This window comes from Choloepus didactylus, chromosome 10 (assembly GCF_015220235.1).
Source record: "Choloepus didactylus isolate mChoDid1 chromosome 10, mChoDid1.pri, whole genome shotgun sequence".
NCBI lineage: Eukaryota > Metazoa > Chordata > Mammalia > Pilosa > Megalonychidae > Choloepus > Choloepus didactylus.
The window spans coordinates 107,393,446-107,419,248 of record NC_051316.1 but is presented as its reverse complement, the minus strand read 5'-3'; the positions used below and the strand labels follow the sequence as shown (position 1 = coordinate 107,419,248).

Genomic DNA, 25,803 nt, shown 5'->3' with positions numbered 1-25,803 from the left:
CATTTTATTGTTGATTATATACTATCAACAATATACTATAATATACAATAGTATAATATACTATTGTGTATATGTAACACATTTTGTTTATTCATTTCACAGTTGATGGGCAAATAGATTATTTCTGCTTTGGGGCTATTATGAATAGTGTTGCTATGAAAATCTATGTACCATTTTTTGTAGACATGTTTCCAGTTCTATTCTGTGTATATCTAAGAGTAGAATTTCTGGGCCAAATGATAACTCTATATTTAACATTATGAGGAACTGCAAAACTGATTTCCAAAGTGTCTGCACCATTTTACGTTACTTCCAGCCATGGATGAAGGTTCCATTTTCAACATATCCTTGCAAACACTTGTTTATTTTCTGTTTGCTTGTTTGTTGGGTGGTTTTTATTTGTTTATAACCATGCTAGTAGGTGTGAAGTAGTATCTCATTGTGGTTTTCTTTAAAATTGAGAAGGTTGTGGCTATTATTTCTTCAAATATTTTTCTGCCCCTTCTCTTTCTCTTTACTTTCTGGGATTCTCCTTGTGTGTATATTGGTACACTTGATGGTATTCCTCAGATCCTTGAGGATCTGTTCTCTCTCTCTCTCTGTTTTGTTTTGTTTTTTTTTTCCATTATTTTTTGCATTATGCTCTCAGACTGGATAATCTCTATTGCTCTATCTTCAAGTTCATTGATTCTTTCTGCTGCTTGCTCAAATATGCTAAGATTCTTAAGTTTCCATAGTTTCTCCTGTGTCGCAATTTCAGGTTATTCTGTGGCTATGGTTTATTTTCAGACTTTATAATTGTATATTCATTGTTATAATCAGGAAGAGAATTCACTGAGGGATTCAATTTTCTATTCCAGAATCAATCTTTATTTCTCCTTCATTGAGTTTTGGTACCTTACGTCTTTACAGGAATTTCTCCATTTCATTTTTGTAAAGTGTCTGGGCATAAAGGTGTATTTCCTTATTACCTTTTTTACTATCTGTACGGTCTGTAGAGATGCTCCTTCATTCATTCCTGATATTTGTAATTTGTGCCTTCTCTCTTTTTTTTTCTTGATCTTTCTGTCTAGAGTTTTATTGATTGTCAGTTTCATTCACATTGTGATTTTCCTGGTTCTTGATATGATGGGTGTGGCTCATAGATTCTTCATTTGGGTGGGAGGTCATAGGACATCCTGCTGCTAAGTTGGTCCTCCAGTCCTGGGTGCCTAACCAATCATTTCTCTTTCTACCTTTCAGAGTTCTCCTCTGGCTGTCTTGTATTATGTACAGGGTTTATTGTTATACTTAGTGGGGAGGAGCAGGTATAAAAAAAAGTCTAGAACCTACTAGCTACACCTAAACAGGGTGACTGTCTATTAAAATAAACAATTTAAATGGGAGCCAGTGTCTTTTAATGTAATAGACAAAATGTCCATGAAACAATCTAAAATAACCCAGTGAAATCACAGTTCTACTGCACTCTCTGGCTTACCAGATTCCACATAACTTCTTGATCATGGACACTTCTACCACCATTAGCCTGATTGAGTAATATGGAAAAGAGCAGGGTAGTTTATATCATAGCCTGAAACTACTGCTGAGATCACTCTAGTCCCAGCCAAAGCTGACAACCTTCTAATGGATCAGAGCAGAATTCTCAAGTGTAGTATGTTTTCTACAAAATATATAAAGGGGGATACTTCTGACTGATAGCATGAAGAGGTAGACAAATACTCTTCCCCACCCCCCCCCACCCCATACCCCCCAAACCAGCAAGCACAAAATGTGACAAAATTGCCAACAACAATTTTGGGACTCTGAATATTGACAAAAGTTAACCAACAAATTGAGAAGTGTGTTACTTTCCTTTAGCTGCTGTAACAAATTACCACAAACCTGATTGATGGCTTAAGAAAACATACATTTTATCTTAGCATTTCCAAGGTTCGAGGTTCAAATCAGATTCCCTAGACTGAAATTAAGGTATTTCCCCAAGGTCTCTTGGGGAGAATCTGCTTACTCATCTTTTCCAGCTTCTAGAGTTGCATTCCTTGCATTCCATGGCTTGTGCCTCCTTCCTCCATCTTCAATGCCAGTGGTGTAGCATCTTACTTCAGTGTCACATTGTTTTCCTATTATCTGTATTCAGACGTCCCTTTGCCCCCTTCTTACAGGGACACTTGTGGTTGCATTTAAAGTCCACCTGGACAATCCAGGATAATCTCCCCATATCAAGATCCTCAAATTAATCACAGCTGCAAAGTCTCTTTTGCCATGTACGGTATCATTTGCAGGTTCCAGGATTTAGGACCTGAAAATTGGGGACTATTATTCATCCTAAAAAGAAGCTTTTAGTAAGAAAAAAAAAATCAAAACAAAATAGAAAACATGCTAGAACTTTGTGTAAAAGAAAAAGGAGCATATGGACTTCTTACCTGGGTCCTAGACAAGCAATTCCTCTTCTATGTACAGCATGATTTGTGAAAGAGGTAGTTTTAGCAGAAAGGTGCTCACTGTGAAAACCAGCAGCCTTGCTTCCATGAAAGACTTGATTTGGGTGGAGGGAGTAAACCTAAGCTGGTGTTCTTGTCATTAAAAGCAGTAAACTCAGGAGGAAACAAATGAAGAGAACTGCAGTTTTACTACACTGAGGAAGTCATGAATGGCAGAACAATCTGTAATATAACAAGGAATCTTGAAAATGAGGGTGCCATACAAGGATTAGAGCAACTTTGCACACATCTCTGGATGACTGGGAAGCTACAGGTATGTGCAGAGAGACTCATGACAGCCCAGCATCAAATGAAAGCCAAAGCAGTCATGAATTGTTTAAATGAATATTGAATGTACTCCCTAAACCCAACACAGATCAATTAACTGAGGATGGAAGTCTTAGGGGCTTGAGGTATTTGAGCAAAACTTCTCCCTAAATTATTGGTTGACCATAAAGTAGGTAGATAGAGGGGTGACAGCTAGAAAGTCAGGCTGGAAAAATGAAAATAAGATTTCACGAAAATGGGAGATACCTTCTGCTTCTAATCAGGTAAAGGGGATCAAATTTACCCTTTCATCCAAAACCACTAATTCTCTGCTCAAATGGTATGAAGAATGGTGCTCAAGAGATCGGACATCCTAGGCAACAAAGGACAGTTAAACTTGAGGGATGAAAGACAAGCATGGTAAATTCTATGATCGTCCCATCTTAGCACATGGAAGATGTTTCCAGGCCATATTTCGGGGAGGGGGAACATAGTAAAAATATGGAAGTCTCCTTGAGTGTAGAAGGATCTAGGAATATGAGGATGCCAAGTTGGTTAGACTGTGCTGGGCAGAATACCAAAAAGGAGAAAGTCACAAAGAAAGGTATCTCTGGAGATTTGCAAATGATACTCCTAGAATCTTTCTCTGAGTACCAACCAGGGCATTGGTTTGAGGAAACTATGTAAGGCTTGGCAAAGAACCACCCAAAAGAATTAGAAGGAACAATTTCCAAAGCACACATAAGACCAGATTTACTGTCTTTTCCCATCAGCCATAGTGGAAAACCATAATTCATGGCCTCAGAGTAGAATTCTCAGAAGTGGGGAAAATTAAATCTAGAGTAAATGTGACTGTGGTACAACATATCAAAGCTTAAAAGCAAAACCTGAAAGAATTAAACTGTTTCCAAGTAATTTAATCATGGCCCAGAACAAGATCTATAATATTTATAGGATACAGAAATATTCATTCCCCAATAAGGAAAATTTACAGTGTCTGGAATCCAATACAAAATTATCACGCATCCAAAGCTATAGGGAAATACAAACAATAATAAAGAGAAAAATGAATCCAGCCAAACTCACCAAGAATTGACAGAGATGTTAGAATTAGTAAATAAAGACATAAACACAGTTATTATACATCTATTCATATGTTAAAAAAGCTAGAGCAAAGATAAAGAACAGATAGGATGGATAGAAAACAAATATTAATAATGGTAGATTTAAACTCATCTCTCTCTCTCTCTCTCTCTCTCTCTCTCTCTCTCTCTCTATAGAATTCAAGGCTGGTTCAACATTTAAAAAATCATTCAGTGTATGTGTCAGTTTGGGTGTATTGTGTCCCCCAAAACACCATTATCTTTGATGCAATTTTGTGGGGCAGATGTATTAGTGCTTATTAGATTGTAATTCTTTGAGTGTTTCCATGTGTCCTACACAACTGTAGGTGATAACTCTGATTAGAAAATTTCCATAGGGGTGTGGCCCTGCCCATTCAGCATGGGCCTTGATTAGTTTACTGGAGCACTATATAAGCTCAGACAGAAGGAGCGAGCTTGCTACAGCCAAGAGGGACACTTCCAAGAATGTACAGAAGCTGAGAGAGGAGCTGCAGTTTACAGAGACATTTTGGAGATGGCCTTTGAAAGTAGACTTTTGCTCCAGAGATGCTAAGAGAGGACAAATCCCCCAACAGCAACTAAGAGTGACATTTTTGAGGAGCTGCAGCCTAGAGAGGAATGTCCTGGAAGAAAGCTATTTTGAAACCAGAACTCTGGAGCAGATGCCAGCCATCTGCCTTCCCAGCTAACAGAGGTTTCCCAGATATCATTGGCCATCCTCCAGTGAAGGTACCTGATTGTTGACGCCTTATCTTGGACACTTTATGGCCTTAAGACTGTAACTGTGTAACCAAATATACCCCCTTTATAAAAGCCGATCCATTTCTGATATTTTGCGAAAAGGCAGCATTAGCAAACCGGAACAGTGTAATTCAACATATAAACATATTTTTTTTTAAAATGATTATTTCAACAGATGGAAAGCTATCATTTGACAAAAGACAAACTTTATTCATTACAAAAATTTTCTGAAAACTAAAAATAGAAGGTAATTTCCTTGATTTAATAAAGACATAAACTAGACAAAATCTAGAGTTAACATCATAATTAATAACAAAAGACTTAATGTTTTCCTCCTAAGATCAGGAATAAGGTATATCTGCTGTCAGCCCTTCTTTTCAACATTTCACTGTGGTGATTACAACCCATGCAATGGGGAAAGAAAAATAAATAAAATGCACCCAGATTGGGAAAGAAGAATTAAAACTGTATTTAAACATAAACATGACTGTTTCTGTAGAAATCAAAAGGAATCTACAGAAATCTATTGGAAAGCTAATTGTTGCAAGGAGAAGCTAAAGCTGCTTGTAATTGTGCCTAAGAGTCTCCCCCGAGTGCCTTTTTGCTGCTCAGATGTGGCCCTCTCTCTCTTAACTAAGTCACCTTGGCGGGTGATCTCACTGCCCCCCCCCCCCATATGGGACCCAACTCCCAGGGGTGTAAATCTTCCTGGCAATGCAGGATATGACTCCCAGGGATGAATCTGGACCCAACATCGTGGGATTGAGAACATCTTCTTGACCAAAAGGTAGATGCAAAATGAAACGAAATAAAGCTTCAGCAGCTGAGAGATTTCAAATGGAGATGAGAGGTCACTCTGGTGGGCATTCTTACACACTATATAGATAACACTTTTTAGGTTTTCATATATTGGAATAGCTAGAAGTAAACACCTGAAACTACTAAACTCCAGCCCAGTAGCCTTGACTCTTTTAGATGATCGTATAACTATGTAGCTTACAAGGGGTGACAGTACGATTGTGAAAACCTTGTGGATTGCACTCCCTTTATCCAGTGTACGAATGGATGAGTAGAAAAATGGGGACAAAACCTAAATGAAAAATATGGTGGGATGAGGGGCTGTGATTTGGGTGTTCTTTTTTATTTTTATTTTTTAATCTTATTCTGATTCTTTCTGGTATAAGGAAAATGTTCAAAAATAGAATGGGGTGATGCATGCACAGCTATATGATGGTACTGTGAACAGTTGATTCTATACCATGGATGATTGCATGGTATGGGAATACATCTCAGTAAAACAGAATTTAAAAAAAGCTATTAGAACTAACAATTCAGCTAAGTAAGTCTTCAGGATACAAAATCAATGTAGAAAAAGCAATTATATTTCTATTACTAGCAACAAACAGAAATGAAACAAAATTTCGATGATAGCCTGAAAAATAGAAATTCTTAGGATAAATCTGACAAAATATGTGCAAACCAAGATATACTGAAAACTACAAAGAAATAAAAGATCTAAATAAATGTAGATATATTCCATATTTATGGATCAGAATAAAACCATGAATTGAGATATTAGTGCTTCTCAAATTGATGCATGGATGCAATGCAATTGTAATCAAAATCCCAGCACATTTTTTTCTTGTGGAAATTGGCAATCTAGTTCTAAAATTCATAAGGAAATGCAAAGAACCTAGGATAGGTAAAACAACTTTGAAAGAGAAGAACACATTTCAAGAACTTACATAATCTAACTTCATAATTCAATATTAAGCTACATTAATCAGGATGATGAGGTATTGCCATCAAAATAGATAAACAGATCATTTGAACAGAAGAGAGAGTCCACAAATAGATCCAAGTATCTTCAACAGATTTTCAACAAAGTTACAAAGGCAATTAAATGGAAAAAGGATATTTTTTATTTGCAAAAGTTGGTAGAAAACTTGGATATTCGTATGCAGAAATGAATTTTGATCCATGCCTCACACCATATACTAAAATTAATGTAAAATGTATGATAGACGTAAATGTAAAACCTATAAGTGTAAAACTGCTAGCAGAAAGCATAGAAAAAAATCTTTGTGGTCTTGGATTATGCAAAGATTTCTTAGATGGAACAGAATAAAATAAATAATGAATAAATTGGACCTCATCAAAATTAAGAACTTCTGCCCTTTGAAAGGCCTTACTAACAATGAAAATATAAGACAAAGGCTGCAAGAAAATAACTGCAAATTGCATATCTGATAAAGGATTTTTATCCATAATACATAACAACAATTCTAAATTCAATAATTAGAAAACCCATAACCCAATTTCTAAAAAGAATAAGAGATTTGAAGATACTTTGTCAAGGAAGCATACAGCTGGAAATGAGCACATAAAACGTGATCAACATCAGTAGTCCTTAAGGAAAGGCAAATTAAAATCACATAGAGATACCACTATGCCTACTTCAATGTCTAAAATAAAAACAACTGACCATATCAATTGTTGACGACAACGTGGAATAACTTTCATACCCTAATCGTTGGAACATAAAATAGTGTAACCACTCTGATAGACAGCTTGACAGTTTCTTAAAGATTTAAACATGCACCTACCATGTGACCTGGTTATTCCACTCTAGGTATTATCTAAGAGAAACTAAAGCATATCACCATACAAAGACTTATACACAAATACTCTTAGCAGATGTAACTGTAATAGCCAAGAAGTAGAAGCAACCCAAATATTCAACAAAAGGTGAATGGATAAATACCTTGTGGTTTATCCATGCAATGGATTTCTACTTAATAATATACAGGAATGTACTATTGGTACACATTTCCACATGGATAAATCTCAAATAATTATTCTAAGTGAAATAAGCAACACAAAAAAAAACAATATATACTGTATGATTTCATTTATATAAATCTTTAGACAATGCAAACTAATATACAGTGACAGAAAACAAATCAGTGGTGGGCAGTGGGGTTGGGTAAGGGATAGGCAAGAAAGAGGGATTATAATGAGACACTAGAAAACTTTTGGTGTGTGATACTTCATTAGCTTGATAGTGGTGAGAGTTTTACATCTGTATATATTTGTCAAATCTTGTAAAATAGTATACTTTAAATATGTGCTGTTCATTGTAGTTCAATTATATCACAATAGGGTTGTTTAAAATATGTACCAATAACTTTGACTAAATAAAAACATCAAACAACAAGGAATAAATATGACTGATGTTCAAGACCTTGAAATATTTTTTAAAAAATTGAGAGAAACTGAAGGCATATTATATTCATCAATTGGAAGGCTTATATATTCACATGCAAATTTTCTCCAAACTGACATACAGATTCAGTGCAATCTACATCGAAATCTCAGCAGATGTGTGTGTATGTGTGTGTGTGTATGTGTGTATAAATTGACAAGATAATGTTTAATGCCTATGGAAATACAGAGTCTAGAACAGCCAAGAAAAATGTGAAGATAATCAAAGTTGGTAAGTGATTTCATGTTTTACTGTAAAGCTGCAGTAGTTATGATAATGTGGTATTGACACAAAGATAAACAAACAAACCATTTGAATAGAAGAATAGACTTTCTCATGGGATCATCTGATTTGTGGCAAAGGTAGCACTGCAGTTTAATGATGAAAGGATAATATTTTCAATAAATAGAATCAATTAGACATCTGCATGAAAAAAAAACAAAAAACAAATAAAAGTTTGACCTGTACTTCAGACCACACACCAGAATTCAAGGATTATTCAATTATCATAAATGTAATTGTGAAAAATAAATTGATAAAAGATTTAAGGTAAAACATAGGAGAATAACTTCATGATCTTGGAGTAGACAAAAATTTATTAAGCAGGACACCAAAACACTAACCATTAAAAACTGATTGATCAATTGGACTCTACTAAAATTAAGAAATTTTTTTCATTAAAAAACAACACTAAAGGAGTGATTAGGTAAACCACATACCAGAGTAAGGTATTTGCATATATCCAACCACAGACTTAGGTCCAGACTTTATAAGGAACTTCTATAATCAATAAGGAAAAGGTAGAGAAAGCAATAGAACAATGGGCAAAAAACATGAACAAGTAGTTCAAAAAGAACAAAATATACATATGAAAAGTTGCACAATTTCACTAGTGATCAGAGAGATGCAAATCAAAACAAGATAACTCTACACAACCAGCAGATTTCCACAGATTATATTCAACCAAATATGAATTGGTGATTCAAATCACTAAACACACACACAAAAATGCTACCATTAGTGAGATCAGCAGAAACAAATATACAAATTCATATATTACAATTATAACATATGGAATCTAAAATAACTATATGAAATGTTTAAAAATAAAATTAGAGACTGGAATTTTAAAAATAAACTGTCAAAAACAATCAGCTATCCTCCCCCCAAAAATGATACAAAAATAACCAGACAAGTTTCAGAATTCTAATCCACAAATTAGAACTATAAGGAATGAAAAATTTAAAATAAAGTTGTTAAAATTAAAACCTCAGTAATAGATTAAATAAAAGATTAGGCATAACTTAACAGCAAGTTATAAAATACTTATGAAAATAATGCTAAAACACAGCACAAAGAAACTTGGAAATGAAAAATATCAGTGACAAGTTAAGGGATATGGAGGATGGAGTAGGATGCTAATGAAAGCATCATACTATAACTGAAGAACAACACAATGTATCTTTAAAGCAGGCATAAAGAAAAGCTACATTCACCGCAAAGGAAGAGAAGGTGGACCCAGTTGACTTCTCAACAACAGAAATCAAAGGACATTTAAAAATTAACTTCAAAGTAGTGAGAATAAAAACAAAAGTGGACCTAGAATTTTGTATCGACTTTTCTTTCAAGAAAGAGAATGAAATAAAGAAATAGATACACATATACCGATTATTAAGTACCAGGAGGTGTCTCTAGAGCAATTTCTAAAGGCTGAACTCCAGGAAGAAGAAAAATTATCTCCAAAGAGAGTCTGCAAAGCAAGAAGGGGGAAAAAAGCATTATCTATATAAAACATTAATTACAATAATGACTAACTTGTGGTTTATAACAAAATTCCAAACAAACATCACTAAAGTCATATAAATGAGGTAAGAAGTGCCAGCTTTAAAGATCCTTGAATTCAGAATGCCAATTAAGATATCGATTGATTTTTTTTATTTGTTAAATATGCTTGGTAAAATGTTCAGGGTAACTATTAAGAGACCTGAAATTAAGCATTTAAATTCCAGATTAATGAAATAAAATATAGTGGATAAGGAAAAGAAAAGAAAAGAAAAATAGCAATCAATCCAAAAAGTAACAGAATAAGAGAAAATATTAGAAAAGCAGGAAAAAGATAACACAATATATATTGATAGAAGTATACACAAACAGATTAGTAGTCACAAAAAATATAAGCAGGCTAGATTCACCAGTTTCAAAATAGATTGCCAGATTGGATTTTTTTAAAAGCTATATGTTATACACAAATGACACATCTAAAATATAATTAAAAAGTATTGTTGAAAGTAAAAGGATGCAAAATATATATATATATACTAGACAAATACTAATTAAAAGTAAGCTAAAAGAACTTTGTTAATATCTCATAAAATTGACTTTAACTTAAGAGGAAGATATACAAATCTAAATCTGAATATATCTAATATAACATATAACATAATAATTAGTATATAAAGTAGTATAATAATAATAACTGTTAATAACGGGAAATTTGACAAAAGTGACAATTGCTATCATTGGGATAGATTTTAAAACTTTTCTCATCAGGCAAAAAATCTATAGAAGATTTTCTATATATATAGAAATACATATATATATATGTAATCAACAAAATACAGTTGATTTAATGGGCATATACTAGTGGATCATAGAACAGCTCCTGGAATTTTGGAAGTATCATCCATTATTATAAAGTGCCTTATAAATATTAACAAATATAATGCCCTCAACAACAGTATGAGATAGATACCATAATACTCCCAGTTTACAGATGTTTAAGCTGAGGCGCAGAAAATGTAATTGATTTGTCCAAATTTCTTAACCTCTAATTACACAGTTAGTGGGCAAAGTAGAACTTTAAAACCAAGAATTTGGGTTCTAGAGTCTGTTCTCTTACTGACTACATTATTCTGCTTGCAAACCATACATCCAAACATTAGGAAATATACTTTTTTTTCTAACCATATGTAGAGTACATACATGTTAGATTATAAAGCAATACTTAACATAGTTCAAAGAACAGGTGTTGTAGAGTGCATATTCTTTGACTATCATGAGCAATTAAGTTAGTAATCAATAAAAATGTATTAAATTATAAACTCATATATTTTGATAATTAAAAACAACATCCAAATAAATCATGGGACAACAGATATTTGGAAAGACTTTTTTGAAGTAAACCTATTAAGATAATAAAACACCAACCTATCAAAATTTGGAGATATAGTGAAAACATATTTCAGGAGATAGTTTAGCCTTCTATAATCATATTAGAAAAGAAAATGGCTTTAAATCAATAAAGCAAGCATCTAGCTCACTAAGTCAGGAAATAACAAGACTAAAGAAAATAGAATCAATGAATTTAAAATAATGATATGAACAAAAAGTAGAGAAATATGAAAAAAGATTAAAAAATAAAGAAGTCACAAGGCCAAAAGGTGGTTTGTTGAAAACACTAATACAATCTGTAAACTTCTAGCAAGGTTTATAAAGGTGAAAAAGGAAAGAGAAGGCACAAAAAGTAATAGTAGGAATGAAAAAGGAGACATAACTACTGCAGATATTAACAGCATGTGAAAAGAGTATGACATATTTTATGTTAAAAAATGGATACATAAGAAATGAACAGATTTCTAGACAAAAATAATTTACTAAAATTGATTCAATAAGAAATAGAATATCTGAATAGTGCCATACCATTTAGGAAAAATATAATAAATAGTTGAAAGTCTTCCAAGAAACATATCCCTGATATTGGAAGAAGCAAAGATTTCTTAAACAGAATACAAAAACACTAAGCATAAAACATAAAAAAGAAATGGATAAATTGGACTATAAATAGACCTAAAGCTTCCTCTATAATGCTGTATATTCTCCCACAGATGGTGAGTTGGATTTGGCTCTTGGGCCTGAATTTAGTGACTTTTGTTCTAGGGCAACGATTCTCAATCTGTTTTACAGTGGAATTTTCTTGGAATGTTTACAAAATATGCTTTTCTCCTACCACCAGACACTCTGATTTAATTGGTATGGGATGGGTCCTGGGCATCACAATTTTTTTAAAGTTCCTAAGGTTATTTCAATATGCAGCAAAGTGTAATGTGATAGCAGAGTCACTAGACAAAAGAAGCCAGGGTAGCTTATTGAGTGCTTGGAACAGAGTCCCTGCTGCCAAATTACCTTGAGTTGTGAGCAAGAAATAGTTTCACTGTGAAAAGCCTTTGGGACTTTATGGGTTGTTTGAAAAAGAAACTAAACTACTCTGACACACAGCAATTGGTAACAGAAATTACACTATCATCACAAAAAACTAGGTGTGTGTCTTTGGCTTAGGGGCTGGTCAGTTAGGAAACTGCTATTAGAAGCTAGGCAGATGGGGAACCATGTTATATAGCAGAAAGCATTTACTAAAAATGCTGCAGCGATTTGTAAGGCAGGCCATTTGCTTGCAGAACTGTGGCTTTAGAGGAAGTGGTTGGAAAGAAACAAAGGGTGAGTATAAATTGACTTCTGGCCAACTTAGGCAAGGTATAACATGCAAGAGATGGGCTCCATAAAGAATTTGCCAGTTTGCAAGCATATATGAAAGGGAATCACAAAGTGTTCAGAAATTTGGAGGCAGTGAAGGGTAAGAAAAGCCCAGTGGTTTAAGAAGCCACTGAAAGACAAGAAGCTAAAAAAAAAAAGAAAAAGAAAAAGAAAAAAAACCTTTAAGTAGCAAGGGTTCAGTAAACGATCTCAACTAAAAAGAAGACAAAGTGATCAGCCCTTCAGTAACAATCTTTTTTAGAGAACTAACTTTTTCCATCAATCCTATTGTTCAAGATAACCTTAAGATTGCTGCCATTAAATGAAAAGTGGTAGGAAGCAAAGAAATAAAGAAATTTAAGAACTATGCCTAGGACATAACTTTGGATGTGGTCACGTTTTGTACATGGAACTGACTGAAATCAAGTTAAGTCATAAGCTCATCATTGTTTTTGAGCAAACAATATTGCAAAAGAAACCAGCAGCCTGGTCCAAACCCTGGGACTATTTGGCAAGCTATAAAACAACTTTTAGGCTGGAAACAGCCTAAAACATATTCCCCAACATCCATTTCAAATGTGGCCAAGGAGTATAATGGATATAAAAGAACTCCTGAGGATGGAGCCACAGAGAATGATGCTTATAGTTGATTTGTGCCCCTTAAAAAAGATATGTTGAAATCTAGTCCCTGTATCTGTGGATGTGACCTTACTTGAAAATAGGGTCTTTGCATATGGAATCAAGTTAAAATAAAGTTGTTCTGGATTAGCGTGGGCTCTAAATCTAATGACTTGTGCCTCCTAAGAAGAGAGGGATTCAGAGACACAGAGGATATGTACAAGGGAAGAAGGCCATGTGAGGACAGAGGAAGAATTGGAATGATGCAGCTACAAGCCAAGGAATGCCAAAGATTGTTAGCAGCCACCAGTAGCTAAAGAGAGGCATGGAACAGATTTTCTCAGAGCCTCCAGAATGAACAAACACTGCCAACACCTTGGTTTTGAACTTCTGGCCTCCTGAACTGTGAGAGAATCATTTTTTTGTTGTTTTAAGTCATCCAGTTTGTGCTAATTTGTTACAGCAGCCCTGAGAAACTAAGACAATGCCCTCAAGCAAAACCCAGGCCTGTCATTTAACCTTCTTACCTCTCCATAAAGGGTCTTCACAGTGTCTTCCCAATGAGATTTCATAGTTGCTACAGACCAATAACTGCCTCCCCTTTCTGAGTATATACCCAGAACACGAGGACCCACGGACCTTACAGAGAAGTCTGGGCGTCAGACTAGGATCCTGGGCTTTGAGCTGGATACAATAACTAGAAGGGACTTTGGCTTATTTCACTTGTGAGAGGCTAGTGTCTTCTGTGTGTGGGAAGACTAGTAAGATGGATATTCAACAATCAGAGGTGAGGACGGCAGCACAGTGTGATGAGTTTTCTAAAGCCTTTTTCTTTTCCTTCTGGGCACACACCTAGACTATGTTTCCTAACCTTTACTTCAGTTAAAAGGACCAAAGGGGTATGGGTGAAAGTTATGTATGCCACATCCAATCCTGGCCCCTAAAACCTCCTTAGTGATTCTTCAAACACTCTCTTCCATGCTCTGCAACTGGATGCAAGGATTCCAGTGGAAAATTCAAAGGCCATAGAGGATGCTGAAACCATTAGGTGGAAGGAGCAAGTGGCCTTGAATGACAGCTTGAAACAGAGCCCATGCTGCCAATGTGCATGGAGGTGACAGGAATGAAAAATAAACATGTTTGGAGCCAAGACTGTGAGATCTGAGGGTTGATCGTTATAGCAGTCAGACTCCCTTATCGTCTAATACAGTGTGCTGCCTTCTGACCCGGAGCTAGTAAGAAGGGCTTTGGGGAGACTGGTCTAAGTGCTCCTGCAGGTCAGAGGCATAGAAGACCAGATCTGAGTCATGTCTGAGGAATCTAAAGCTGACCATGGACTCAGGTCTGGTTTTGACACAGTGAGTATAGAAGGGAACGGGAGGTTGACTTACTGCTTTGGATTAGAGCCAGGAGAGGTTGTTGAATCGTGACTGACCTGCAGCTGCAGAGTTCGTCAGGGCACGGAATGTGTACACATTTACCACTGAACACATGTGGGTCAAGTGAAACATAGAGCTAAGGGTGGTCCTGATGGGCCTTGTGCAATAGGTCTGCCAGAGGAACAAGAAGAACTCAACATGAGAGAGGGAGAGAGAGAGAGAGAGAGAGAGAGAGAGAGAGAGAGAGAGAGAGAGAGAGAGAGAGAGAGAGAAGGAGGGAGAGAGAGAGAGGGAGGGAGGGAGAGAGAGAGGGAGAGAGAGAGAGAGGGAGAGAGAGAGAGGGAGAGAGAGAGAGAGAGAGAGAGAGAGGGAGAGAGAGAGAGAGACACATGTGGTGCACCTCCGGAGGCCTAAGGACTGAGGACAGAGTCCCAGAGACCTCCCAGAACAGATTTGCAGAAGCCTGGAGAACATAACACTTCAGAGGAGATGAGTCCAACATGGAATCTCTGAGGAGGAAAAGGACCTCCAAGAGAGAAAAAAAAAAAAAAAAAAAAAATCAGCTTTAATCTTCTACTAGGTCTGGAGACTGAGAAGACAACCAGGAAAGAGCAATATCTTCTTTTCCCCGAACCCCTTAAGCAGGAGGTGAGCAAACAGAAGGTAGATACGGAATGTGATGCACGATAATTGAGGTTTTGCTGCAGTAATCAACAACCAAAGGATCTAAATGACAAAATAAAGTTTATTTCTTGCCCACACTACGTCCCATTGTGAGTTGGCATGAGAACTCTGCTCATCATAGTTCATGCAGGTAAACAGTCTTCTGGAGGCTCTATCTAGATGCACACTCCCAAAGACATTGTCATTGAATAAGGAATACATTGGTTCACTGTATAATGAGTGTCCTTTTTTAAGCCTCAAGTGTCCCATCTTTAAAATGAAATTTAGTGTTACGGGGTTGGAAAAAGAACACTAGATAGACATTTCTCTCATTGCGTTCCAAGGAACATGTTTGTGTGTTTGTGTGTCTAACCCAATTAGAATTGTTGTTTTTAAAATTTTCTTTCTCTAACATACATTTCACACAACACACTTTAGTATAGATAGGATTGCAATGAATTCCCAATATTCCATGTTTTGTTTTGATTTTCATCATTGTCATTGATGTACTCCTCTGAGAGTCCTCTGGGTGACCACAGCAGACTTACTGTGGTCAAACTGCATCCTATTTTTTTTCTGTTTGATTTTCAATTCTCTTGAAAGCAAAATGACCACTAGAGGGAAGCAAGCAGCCGACAGAGCAGTTTCTTTGTAATATGGATAATTAAATCTCTCTTAGTCAATTCTAAGGGTTTGAGCAAAACACCTAGTTCCATCAGGGATTTGGAAATGGGGAAGCTGGTTATAGTCAAGCTCTTTCATTGAGTTTGAGCAAAATACTTTTGAGTTCTCTGTGTCTCTGGGTTCCTTTAGGCAAAAAGTACAGTCTTCACAACCCTTTTTAGGTTCTAAAGAATTGGGGTAGCTGGTGGTGGATACCTGAAACTATCAAACTACAACCCAGAACCCATGAATCTCGAAGACAGTTGTATAAAAATGTAGCTTATGAGGGGTGACAATGGGATTGGGAAAGCCATAAGGACCACACTCCACTTTGTCTAGTTTATGGATGGATGAGTAGAAAAATAGGGGAAGGAAACAAACAGACAAAGGTACCCAGTGTTCTTTTTTACTACAATTTCTCTTTTTCACTCTAATTATTACTCTTGTTATTCTTGTGTGTGTGCTAATGAAGGTGTCAGGGACTGATTTGGGTGATGAATGTACCACTATGTAATGGTACTGTAAACAATCGAAAGTACGATTTGTTTTGTATGACTGTGTGGTATGTGAATATATCTCAATAAAATGAATATTAAAAAAAAAAAAAAAAGTACAGTCTTCAGAAACAGGAGTGAACTTGGAGTTTCTTTCTCTAACCTTTCCCAGTTGCTTTTGAAGGCCATTAAAACTCCATTTTTAAGCGTAACTATGGAGCATCAGCCCCACCGTGGGCCACCTGCTCTCTGTCCATCCAGTCTGTCTTCCAACTCTGATGAGAACTGTCACTCTTCTCCTAGCTGGAGGGGATCTTAGAAAAAATTTTGTGCACCAAAGCTAATCCTCAGTTCCCCTTACAGGCAGAGAAACTGATCACAACTGCATGGGCCAGGGATCTTAATAAATGCAGATGCCTTTATTTAAATAAACAAGTAATCATTGGGCTGTAAATATAAACAGAAACATACTTTGCAATTAGAAATGAAAGAATGAATGATGAGTTAATAGAGAATGGATTAAAGCAGTATTTCTGTAATTAGAAAGTCAGAGTCCAAATTCCAGCTCTCTCACTGATTTTTGATTTTTGATAGACTATTTAGTCTCTCTGAGCTTCAGCTTCTTCATCTACACAAAGGACATGACATACCTATTTTTCAAGCTTAAATAAAACATGGTATGCACAGACCCAGGTACATTGAAACACCTAAATGTTCATCTTAAGAAAAAGAAGAAAGCGGAGAAAAAGGGCAAACTTTGTGTGCCTATTATATGGTACAGTGGAATAAATAAAACTTTGGAGAACATGAAATCTGGGTTCAAATCCCAGCTCTGCCACTTTCTGGCTGTATGATCTTGGACTTATCACTAAGCCCAAACCTAAGTTATTGATGATTACTTGTGTTGAGATCTATGTGAGATGATAGGGCTGTGATATAGAGGCATCAAGTCATAGATAGCAATGATTATTATTTGTCCATCTCAGACACTTTTCTAAATGCTTACAGGTTAATAGTATATTACAATCGCATCACCAGCAGATGAAGCAGACATTATTATCCTTGTTTTACAGGCTAAGAAAATAAAAATTAGAGCATGTAAAGAGACTTGCCCAAGGGCACAAAGTTTGAAACCAGATTGTTTGAATTCACACACAGTTGTTTTCTTAATCTAATGTCCCATCAGATCTTTAGCTGTACTACAGATGTGCTGACCTATTCTGACTTCCAGTCACTAGCTAAGGTTCCCTTTTATAGCTACAGCCTCTCTTAAAAGCTTAGGGGATACACATTTTCCTTGCTCACCCTTTTCTCCTCTAGGGAATGCACTGACTGCAAACAGACACTAGATGGTGCCACTATCCTAGCTTTGGTTCCCATCATCTTGAATTAAAAATTTACCTTCTACATCAACAGACCTAAATCTCTACATAAATCCCAGCTTGTGATAATCATATAGTTGCAATTTTTTTGTGTTGTAAGATTCAGGGTGAACTCTGGGGGCTTAGTTATCTTGCTTGGAAATGCATACAAGCCTTCTATAAATTCACCAGCTGAGGCCCTTCTCTGGCCATGAGAAATGGTAGAGCTATGTGAGTCGGCTCCAGGGTGAGAAGGAAATTATTAGTGGGTTTTTCTCTGAGTGTGTAGATCGATGGGCTTGCGATTGAGAGCCCATGGCTTCTGCTCACTGTTGTGTGAAAGGAGACACAGAACACAAGCCGGGCTCAGAGGTGATGTGAGCACAGAACAAGGCGTTCCAGTAATCGATGACCCTCTGAACCCAAATTCTTCTCCTCTTAGCCTGTCAAAAATGTCTGTAGTACCATCTCTTGTTTAAAACAACGTACCTTTTTACAATAACAATAATGAAAATAATAACAACAGCAACTTCTAAATAGTCTTCCATAGCTTACAAAGCCCTTCTCTCTCAAATAGGTTGTTCAACACACCTAAACCAACAGTCAGGGCTACTTACTCTATTTTGCATGGGAAAATCTGAGGCTCAAAGAGACTAAGTGAATTCCTAAGAGTCTACAAGCAATACAATTAAAATGTCAGAGCTTGAACCAGAACCTTCTGATTAAAAGTATCATGCTTACAGCATTGCATGGGACAAAATCCTGTATCACATCCTATGTAATAAATATATAGTGACAATTCCTCTCCTGATATTCCCTTCCTGATTGCCTCTACCTAAAATTCAGAGTCCTTGGAGGAAGAAAACAACCTTTCTTTCTTCATATTTCCTTCCTTCCCTCCTTTCTAGCACCTAGTCCAGCAGTAAATGTTGTGGAGAACAGTCTTTATCCCATGGAGTGGAGCATCAGTTCTAGAAGGGATTGTTTGGATTATCTCATCCAACCACCTTTTCCATGTAAGGAAACCAAGCCCAAGAAGAAGAGGAAATAGTCCTTTATGTGATGCCATGGGGTTATCACAAATTACCTACTTTTTCATTAAAGTCAGTCTACACCTTACTAGCCATTAGTTTAGAAACCGTGTTCATGTCAATTGCATTTCCTTTAAAATAGTCCCTTGTTTCAATTTTCACTAATGCAGTCCTTGCCCCCAGTCACAATAACCTTGAAAGCTTTAAACTTTGTGCTTTATGTCATACCTTTCTTACTTGAGAATCTAATGCAATGCAAGTTCACTAAAAACCTGAGCTGTAATTGGCCTTTGTATTTTTATTTTCATGTTTCCCATACCCCCTGTTTGTCTTGTACACACTTCTGCTATTGAACTGAGCTCAGTGTACGGCAATTGCCTTTCTACTTGTCTGATTCCCCCACAAAGCAAAATATCCTCAAGGACAAGGACTAAATCTCAGAAATCTTTGTGACTCCAGAGCCTAGTACAGTTTTTTGGCAAAGAGTAGATGATCAATAATTAATTGCTGAATTGAATTACATTGCATTGAATTGGACTTACACATTAAGAGTCACCTCCCTAGAAATGTATCACTGGGAACTTAAAATCCAGATACAGATAAGACACCAATTAATAGATATTTAAGGTTTAAGATATAATAAGCACTTTCCTTATTCTTCCCTCAAGGTCCTCATAGTCTCCCTCATCAGATTAAGGCAGATGAATTAAGGATTATGCTTCACAGCATCTAGTAATAGTAAACATTTATTAAGCACCTCTATGTGCCAGATACTATATGGAAAAGTAAGTAATCAAGATTTGATTCCAACAGACTGCACGAATCAAATAAAACCACCTGGAAGAGGATGGGTGAACCCAGGCCTTTATGGAGGGCTGGATTTGGGGAGGCATAGAAGAATCCCTCCAGCAGGAATGAGTGTTGCATGGCTTACGAGGGGCAATGATAAGAAAGCCTGTCTAATGCTCGGGCTTGGGGTATAGAGCTCCATCATTTTCAGAGGTAGAAGTAACTTTAGGGTCTTCTAGTTCAACCTGCTATTTTACAGTTGGGGAGACTGAGGCCCAGAGAGGGTAGGTGACTTGGCCAGGGGGCCCCTGTGAGTGAGTGACAGAGCCAGGATCAGAGCCCAAGTCTCCTGACTTCCAGCCCAGTGCTCTTTTCACCACGTTCCTTGAATAATCCACTGTGCACCTGGCGATGCTTTTCTTTCAGAATCCAGCCACTACTTCGTTTTCTCTGCATGGCAGGCAGCCAAGAGCCTTGAACTTCTCCATGTTACCATTTTGCCCTCTGCAGAATGGGATATTAAAGTATTCACTTGGGGGATGGGTCATAGGGTTCCGTCAATAAATGTTTGTGACTTGCTCTGAGCTATTTGGGCCGGAGGGACTCCAGAAATGGGAGACCCCAGTGGCGGCGGCAGTGGTATCTGAGTCTTTTTTGAGGTCTTGCCTTTACTCTGCAGAATTAAAGAGACGGTTTAAGTGATAAACTATTCCTTATGAGTTGTATTTGTGTTGAAAGCACAGCATGAGTTCCCTGTGCGTTTCCTCTCGCACAACCACAGTTATGCGCCAATCCTCTTGGGTACAGAGATGGAACTTTGGTTAAATGCATGGAATTTATTCTTAGTCCTTTTCTTAATTACGACTTTATTTTTATTTCTCTGGTGCTCTCTAGGGGAGGGGTTAGAGAGGAGAGGAAAAGGAAGGAAGGAGGCAGGGAAATACGTTACAGAGTCAAGGCTTTTTTTTTTTTGTTTCTGAGCTGCTCGCTGTCAGCAAAGTAGAAGGATTTAAGGGGTCTTACAGAGATGCAAACCTCATTCCAATGAAGCCAGAGTTTAGAAGACACTTAACAAAAACAATGAAAACATAACTTGAGGTGAGGGCAATCACTATTTGACTAATAAATCCCCTGGGCTTATAGAAAAAGACCAAAACTTTTAGTCATCAATTAATTTAATAAACAAAGGGGATGACTTTCAGGGTAAGAGGACTATGTAGTCATTTGGAAAATGTTCCAGCAAATTGCTATGTAATCACCACCACCGTAGCTTTCCCTCCTGTATTCAATTTTGCAGCTCAAAACATTGAAAACCTTACTCACTTCATTCTATGGTCCTTCTCCTGTTCAAAATCCAGGTCAGAATATGTTGCCTGAATGTTTATGTCTATGTCCTGTCTTCAGTAGCATCTTTCAATACTGGATTGTCCTTTAAAGTATTTAATTTACTTTCATGTGGCCATATTCTGACTCCCTCCTCCTTCTCCTCCTTTCATATTTTCTTTTCTTTCTTTTCCCCTAGGCTTCTCATTTTTAAAAAAATAAAAGCAAATATTTATTTAGACCAAAGAATTCTACCCCTGGATCTTTCACATATGAAAGACAAAGTATTATATATATGTGTGGGGGGGGGGGGGCAAGGCTGTAACAAGTGAGTTTATAGTTTCCCCACAATTACAGTTCTACTTTTCAGTTTCATTGGAGATAGTAGCTCTGCTCCTGCATCTCAGATCACATTTATATGACTGAGGGGCCTGTTCTTCTCACTGGTTACCATGTAACGAATGGGGTGGTAGGAAGAAAAGAAGGTAGAAAGCTTAAAATGAAACCCAGCATGACCACATCTCCTGTTAGCTCTTAAAGAGTTGCTAGCATGAAACCTATATGGAAAATGTTTGTTTCTTTTGTAAAAAACAAGAATGTGTGCCCAGTAACTAACTGAAATCAAAATGGCCAAGCCAAAGAAACCAGAACATGAAACTTGCCTTCCCTCCTACCACCTATACAGCACAGGTGTTGGGAGATAAAATGGGGAGAGCACAAGGTAAGGAGCCTGGAATGGAAGGTCTTAAAATTTTAAATTACATTTTAAAATTAAAATTTTGAGTAAGTTGGATTTGGGTTAGGTCATTAAGACATGAATCATAATGAACAGAGGTTTTTAGAACCAATGGCACTTAAGGTAGATTTTCAATATCTCAGTGTAACTAAAACATGTTTTCACTAGATTGACCAGGATAACCCCACTGAAGCACTCTTGGAGTAAACTGATGTAAGTTTGTATGTGATTAGCAACACACTGCTCTTATAGGTTGTGTCCTCTCTTCCTCCTTTCTTTCCTGCCTCCTCCCTTCTTGCCTCCCTGGAGATGCTGAATTTTGGCAATCTATGGAGAAAAGCATGAGATACAAACCCCAAGGTGTGGGCTGGTGGGAAAGCAATGGTGGGAATGGGAAGAAATCTCCACCCAAATGCAGTAGCCAGGATTGAGGCTGGTTCCTCTTTGTTTTTAAGTGATGAGGAACTGAATTTGGAAGGGGAGAAAAAAATTCATCTGTGAAATATTCTACCCACAGGTAATTTTCAGGGAATTCCCTGAGTTATGAAAAGTTCAATTAAAAAAAGAAAAAGAAAATCAGCCTATTATAATTTTTTTAATGACTGAACTACTATAAATGCATAAGCAACAGTTCAGGCACAGAGCTTTTGAAGTGTTTCACCCCTCGTCACCAGTCACAAACTGAATCAAGGACAGGGGTGGGCTCCCCCACTCCTGCTCAGGCATCAGGAGACAGAAAGGGCCATTTCTGCAGCTGGAATAGGCATCCCAAGGGGGCTGGCAGCAGTAGTCACTGGGTGAGCCTGTGAGGTCCAAGGGGTGAAGGGGTTGGCACTGAAGAAATCCCTGACATCATATTGGCACTGCTGACAGGCACACTGGCTCCCGGCATGCTAGATGAGCCCATCCGAGACTGGTCCTTCACACCCATGCAGAAAGAGAGGTGCTCCATGGCCTCTCTCGCAGTGAGCCACGACTGGGGGTTGTATTGCAGTAGCTTGTCCAGAAAATCCAAGGCCTCAGAGCTGACAAGGTGCTGGTTTTCACTGTGAATAAAGCATTCCCACCGCTCATGGGACTATCTGCCCAAAATATCATCGAAACGTGGATCTAATTCAATGTTGCATTTGTCGATATAGTTATATAAATCTTCTGTCCCTAGAACCTTGGCCATCCTCACCAACTGATCATAATTATCATGTTCATGGATCCTCCTAGAAGATCGTGCTTGCCAGCATACAACCCAAGCTCCACATATCCAAACTATAATCACTCCTTTGACAGTCTATAAGTAATTCAGGACGTTTGAAGTATCAGGAAGCAACTCGGACATTATATTCTTGGCCAGGATGGTAAGACTCAGCCAAACTCCAGTCTATAAGCTGTAGCTTTCTGTGCTTATGATCAGCCATGACATTCTGGGGCTTCACATCTCTGTAAATAATTCCCCTGCTGTGACAATAATCCAGAGCCTTCAGAATCTCACATATATGTAAAATTGAATATCATAGTCTGTTAACATCTGGTACAATTGCTTGAAGTCTGTATTGTTTACATGTTTAAATCCAATGCAGGGGTTTGTGACACAGGGTCTTTTACAATGTCTGACAGTGTAACAATGTTGGGACCACCTTACAAATTCTCCAAAATCTTTATTTCATGCATTTCTTCTTTTTTACTGGCTTGAGAATTTTAACTATGACTTTTTCATTATTTGTGATGTTGATGGCTTCAAATACTTCACTGTATTTACCCTGGCCTAATTTTCAAACCAGTTGGTAGTCATCTCAATTCCCCATTTCACCACATGTGCCTCTTAATCCCAGTGCTCCAGGATCTGTGTGTGTTGACATCTGTGTAAACTCGGGCCCTGCTTGGCATGGTCCCGACATGTCAGACAGATTGGTGGACTGAGTTAAACTTGACATTTGGAGATCTGACAGTCACTGAGTTCAGAGGCAGCTGGGGGTAAGACCTTGTTTCCGACCTGTTGCTTCAACTTTGGTGGAATCGACAGTGGTGGTGGCCGCTCTCCCCTCTCCTCACCCAAACAATATGGCGGCAGCAGAGTTGGCGACACACAGCTCAGGCACCAATTGCAGGCACCAGAGCCTCTTCTCACTTTTATTCTCCTTTTTCACCCTTATCATTATGCCATAAGCTGTAGGACAATTTACAGTTTGCAGAGAGATGGAGTAAAATAAAAAAGATGGACTTTGGAGGCAACTCTCCTACTTTATGGATCCTGGCCTTGGTAGGAGTTGGTCATGGGAAAGAAAGCAATTCCTAAAAGCTACACAAGACTTAGATTTCTCACCTGCAAAAGGGAGGAAAAATCCTTTATCCATGCACTTCTTGTAAGGGTAATCCAAAAGAGTATAGTAACACACCACAATTCAGTGCCTGGAATTGAGTGAGCACTGAGCAATGTTTCAGTGATCTCCTTGGATCATGGGATTGGGCAGTGGGCCTGAGATTTGTCTCATGCAAGCATATTTACAGAGCATATGCTTGGACCATAGAGGCAGTTAGTGTGGTGGTTAAGAGGGCAGGTTAAGGAGTAGGAAAAAACTGGATTTGAACCCAACTGTTCATGACTAGTTCTGTTGACTTTGAGCAAGTGACTAAATCTTCTGTCTCAGCTTGTTTCCACACACTCAAAATGAGGATAATACCAATTTATAGGTTTGTGGTGAGGAGCTGGTGAATGTGAAGCACTTCAAGTGCTATCCAGAATTCAGTAAGTCTGGTTACTATTGTTTTTCACAAGAGTGGCCTCAGGGGGCAGATTTTTAGAGCCATAAGATTTCAAAGGAGCAAGAGGTCACAGTGAGTTGGTGGAGAGAGTGCTTTTCACTTGGCTGTGAAAGTTTCTGCCCTCTCCCTCATTTATAACGGATTAATTTTACAATTGCTGAAGTGTCTTCCCAATTCTATCTCCTTCTTCCTGTCCACTTCCAGAACAGAGCTTCTGGAACACTTAACTGGCCCTCTTCTTTGTCTGTAGGCACTGTCTAGCTGACGTCATGATAATGTATACTTGTAGTTGATCTTTCATGTCACAAATGAGCTCCTAGAGGGCAAAGACCATGGCTTTTGCTTCTCACCCTATCTGTTGGCACAGGATGATTTATTCAATGCTTATGAAATAAACAGATTGGCGAATGGACGGTCTACCAGTCACAAATCAAATGTCTCAGTATGGTGACTTTCTGGTCTATGTGGGTTTCTTTGTGGAGAAGTGTTACATGAGCTGTGATGAAACTTAGAAAGTGATTTGGCCTCTTTGGAACATCCAGTAATATAATTTAGACAGTAGTTTTGAACTTAGTTCAGTCATTCAGAATGAAGTATGGTCATTGATTTGTATCAGCTCCAGTTGTAGTCTAAGGAAACAAAAGGGGAGGTGTGCTCATACCCTGATCCATTATCAGAGTTGTCAAAGTAACCCAATGTTGTTGAATGCTGTCAAAGAATAGACTGAAAGAAAAACAACTATATCTCAAATGTCCAGCAACTGAATGGGATAGTCGTTTCATTGTGCTGGTCATAAATAGCTTTCACAATGTTAGAGTGCTTACTTGAACCCTACTTGAACTAGCTGGATGCTGATGCATTCCCTACTCAGAAGAGTTTCTTAAAGGCTTTGGGTTGCTCCCACATCTTGTCATGGAGTGAGCCAATTTTTATGTCTGTTTATCACTTTATAGCCCAGCTGGACCCCAGAAGGATGGGGCTGTTGTGACCATGGAAAATAACACAAATGCAACAGACACCAAAATGAAGCCAGAGATCTTCTGGAGGCTTAGATAAACATTTAGTCTCATAAATAAATACATTATCGGACCACACAAAGCACTTCCTACCCAGTCTCTTCCTCAGAAGTCATACTCCAAATGGCCTCTTTAATTTGCCCAGGTTCAAACCCTCATGACATATTTATTTATTACCTACTGGGTGACCATCCCCACGTTACATGTTCCAAGAGACACAGTGGCAGAAGATGTGGTTCCTTGCTTCCTTTAAAGAGTTAGAATTGTAGATGAAAGGCAAAATGCACAAACTGGAATCAATTTGTAACAAATGCAAGCCAGGATGAATACTAACTTGAGGTCTAGTGGGAAATGGATTGCAAGGTAAGAGCTCTGAGTTTCAGCTATGCTACCAACTTGCTGGATGATCATTTATTCATTCACTTATCTGATAAATGAATAAATACATAAATAATCACTTATTAGGGACTGGGCACAGTGCTAGGTACTGAGGATATCTTGAACAATCCTTTAATTTGCTTAGTCACCCTCTTATTCAACAGAAAGTTAAAGAATATGCAATAGGTGAG

At 37.6% G+C, this 25,803-nt stretch overlaps 1 pseudogene; it reads right to left on the bottom strand.

The window, feature by feature from the left end:
• Positions 1-22,186: 22,186 nt before the first annotated feature.
• On the bottom strand, positions 22,187-23,342 carry LOC119545326 (annotated as a pseudogene).
• Positions 23,343-25,803: the final 2,461 nt, after the last annotated feature.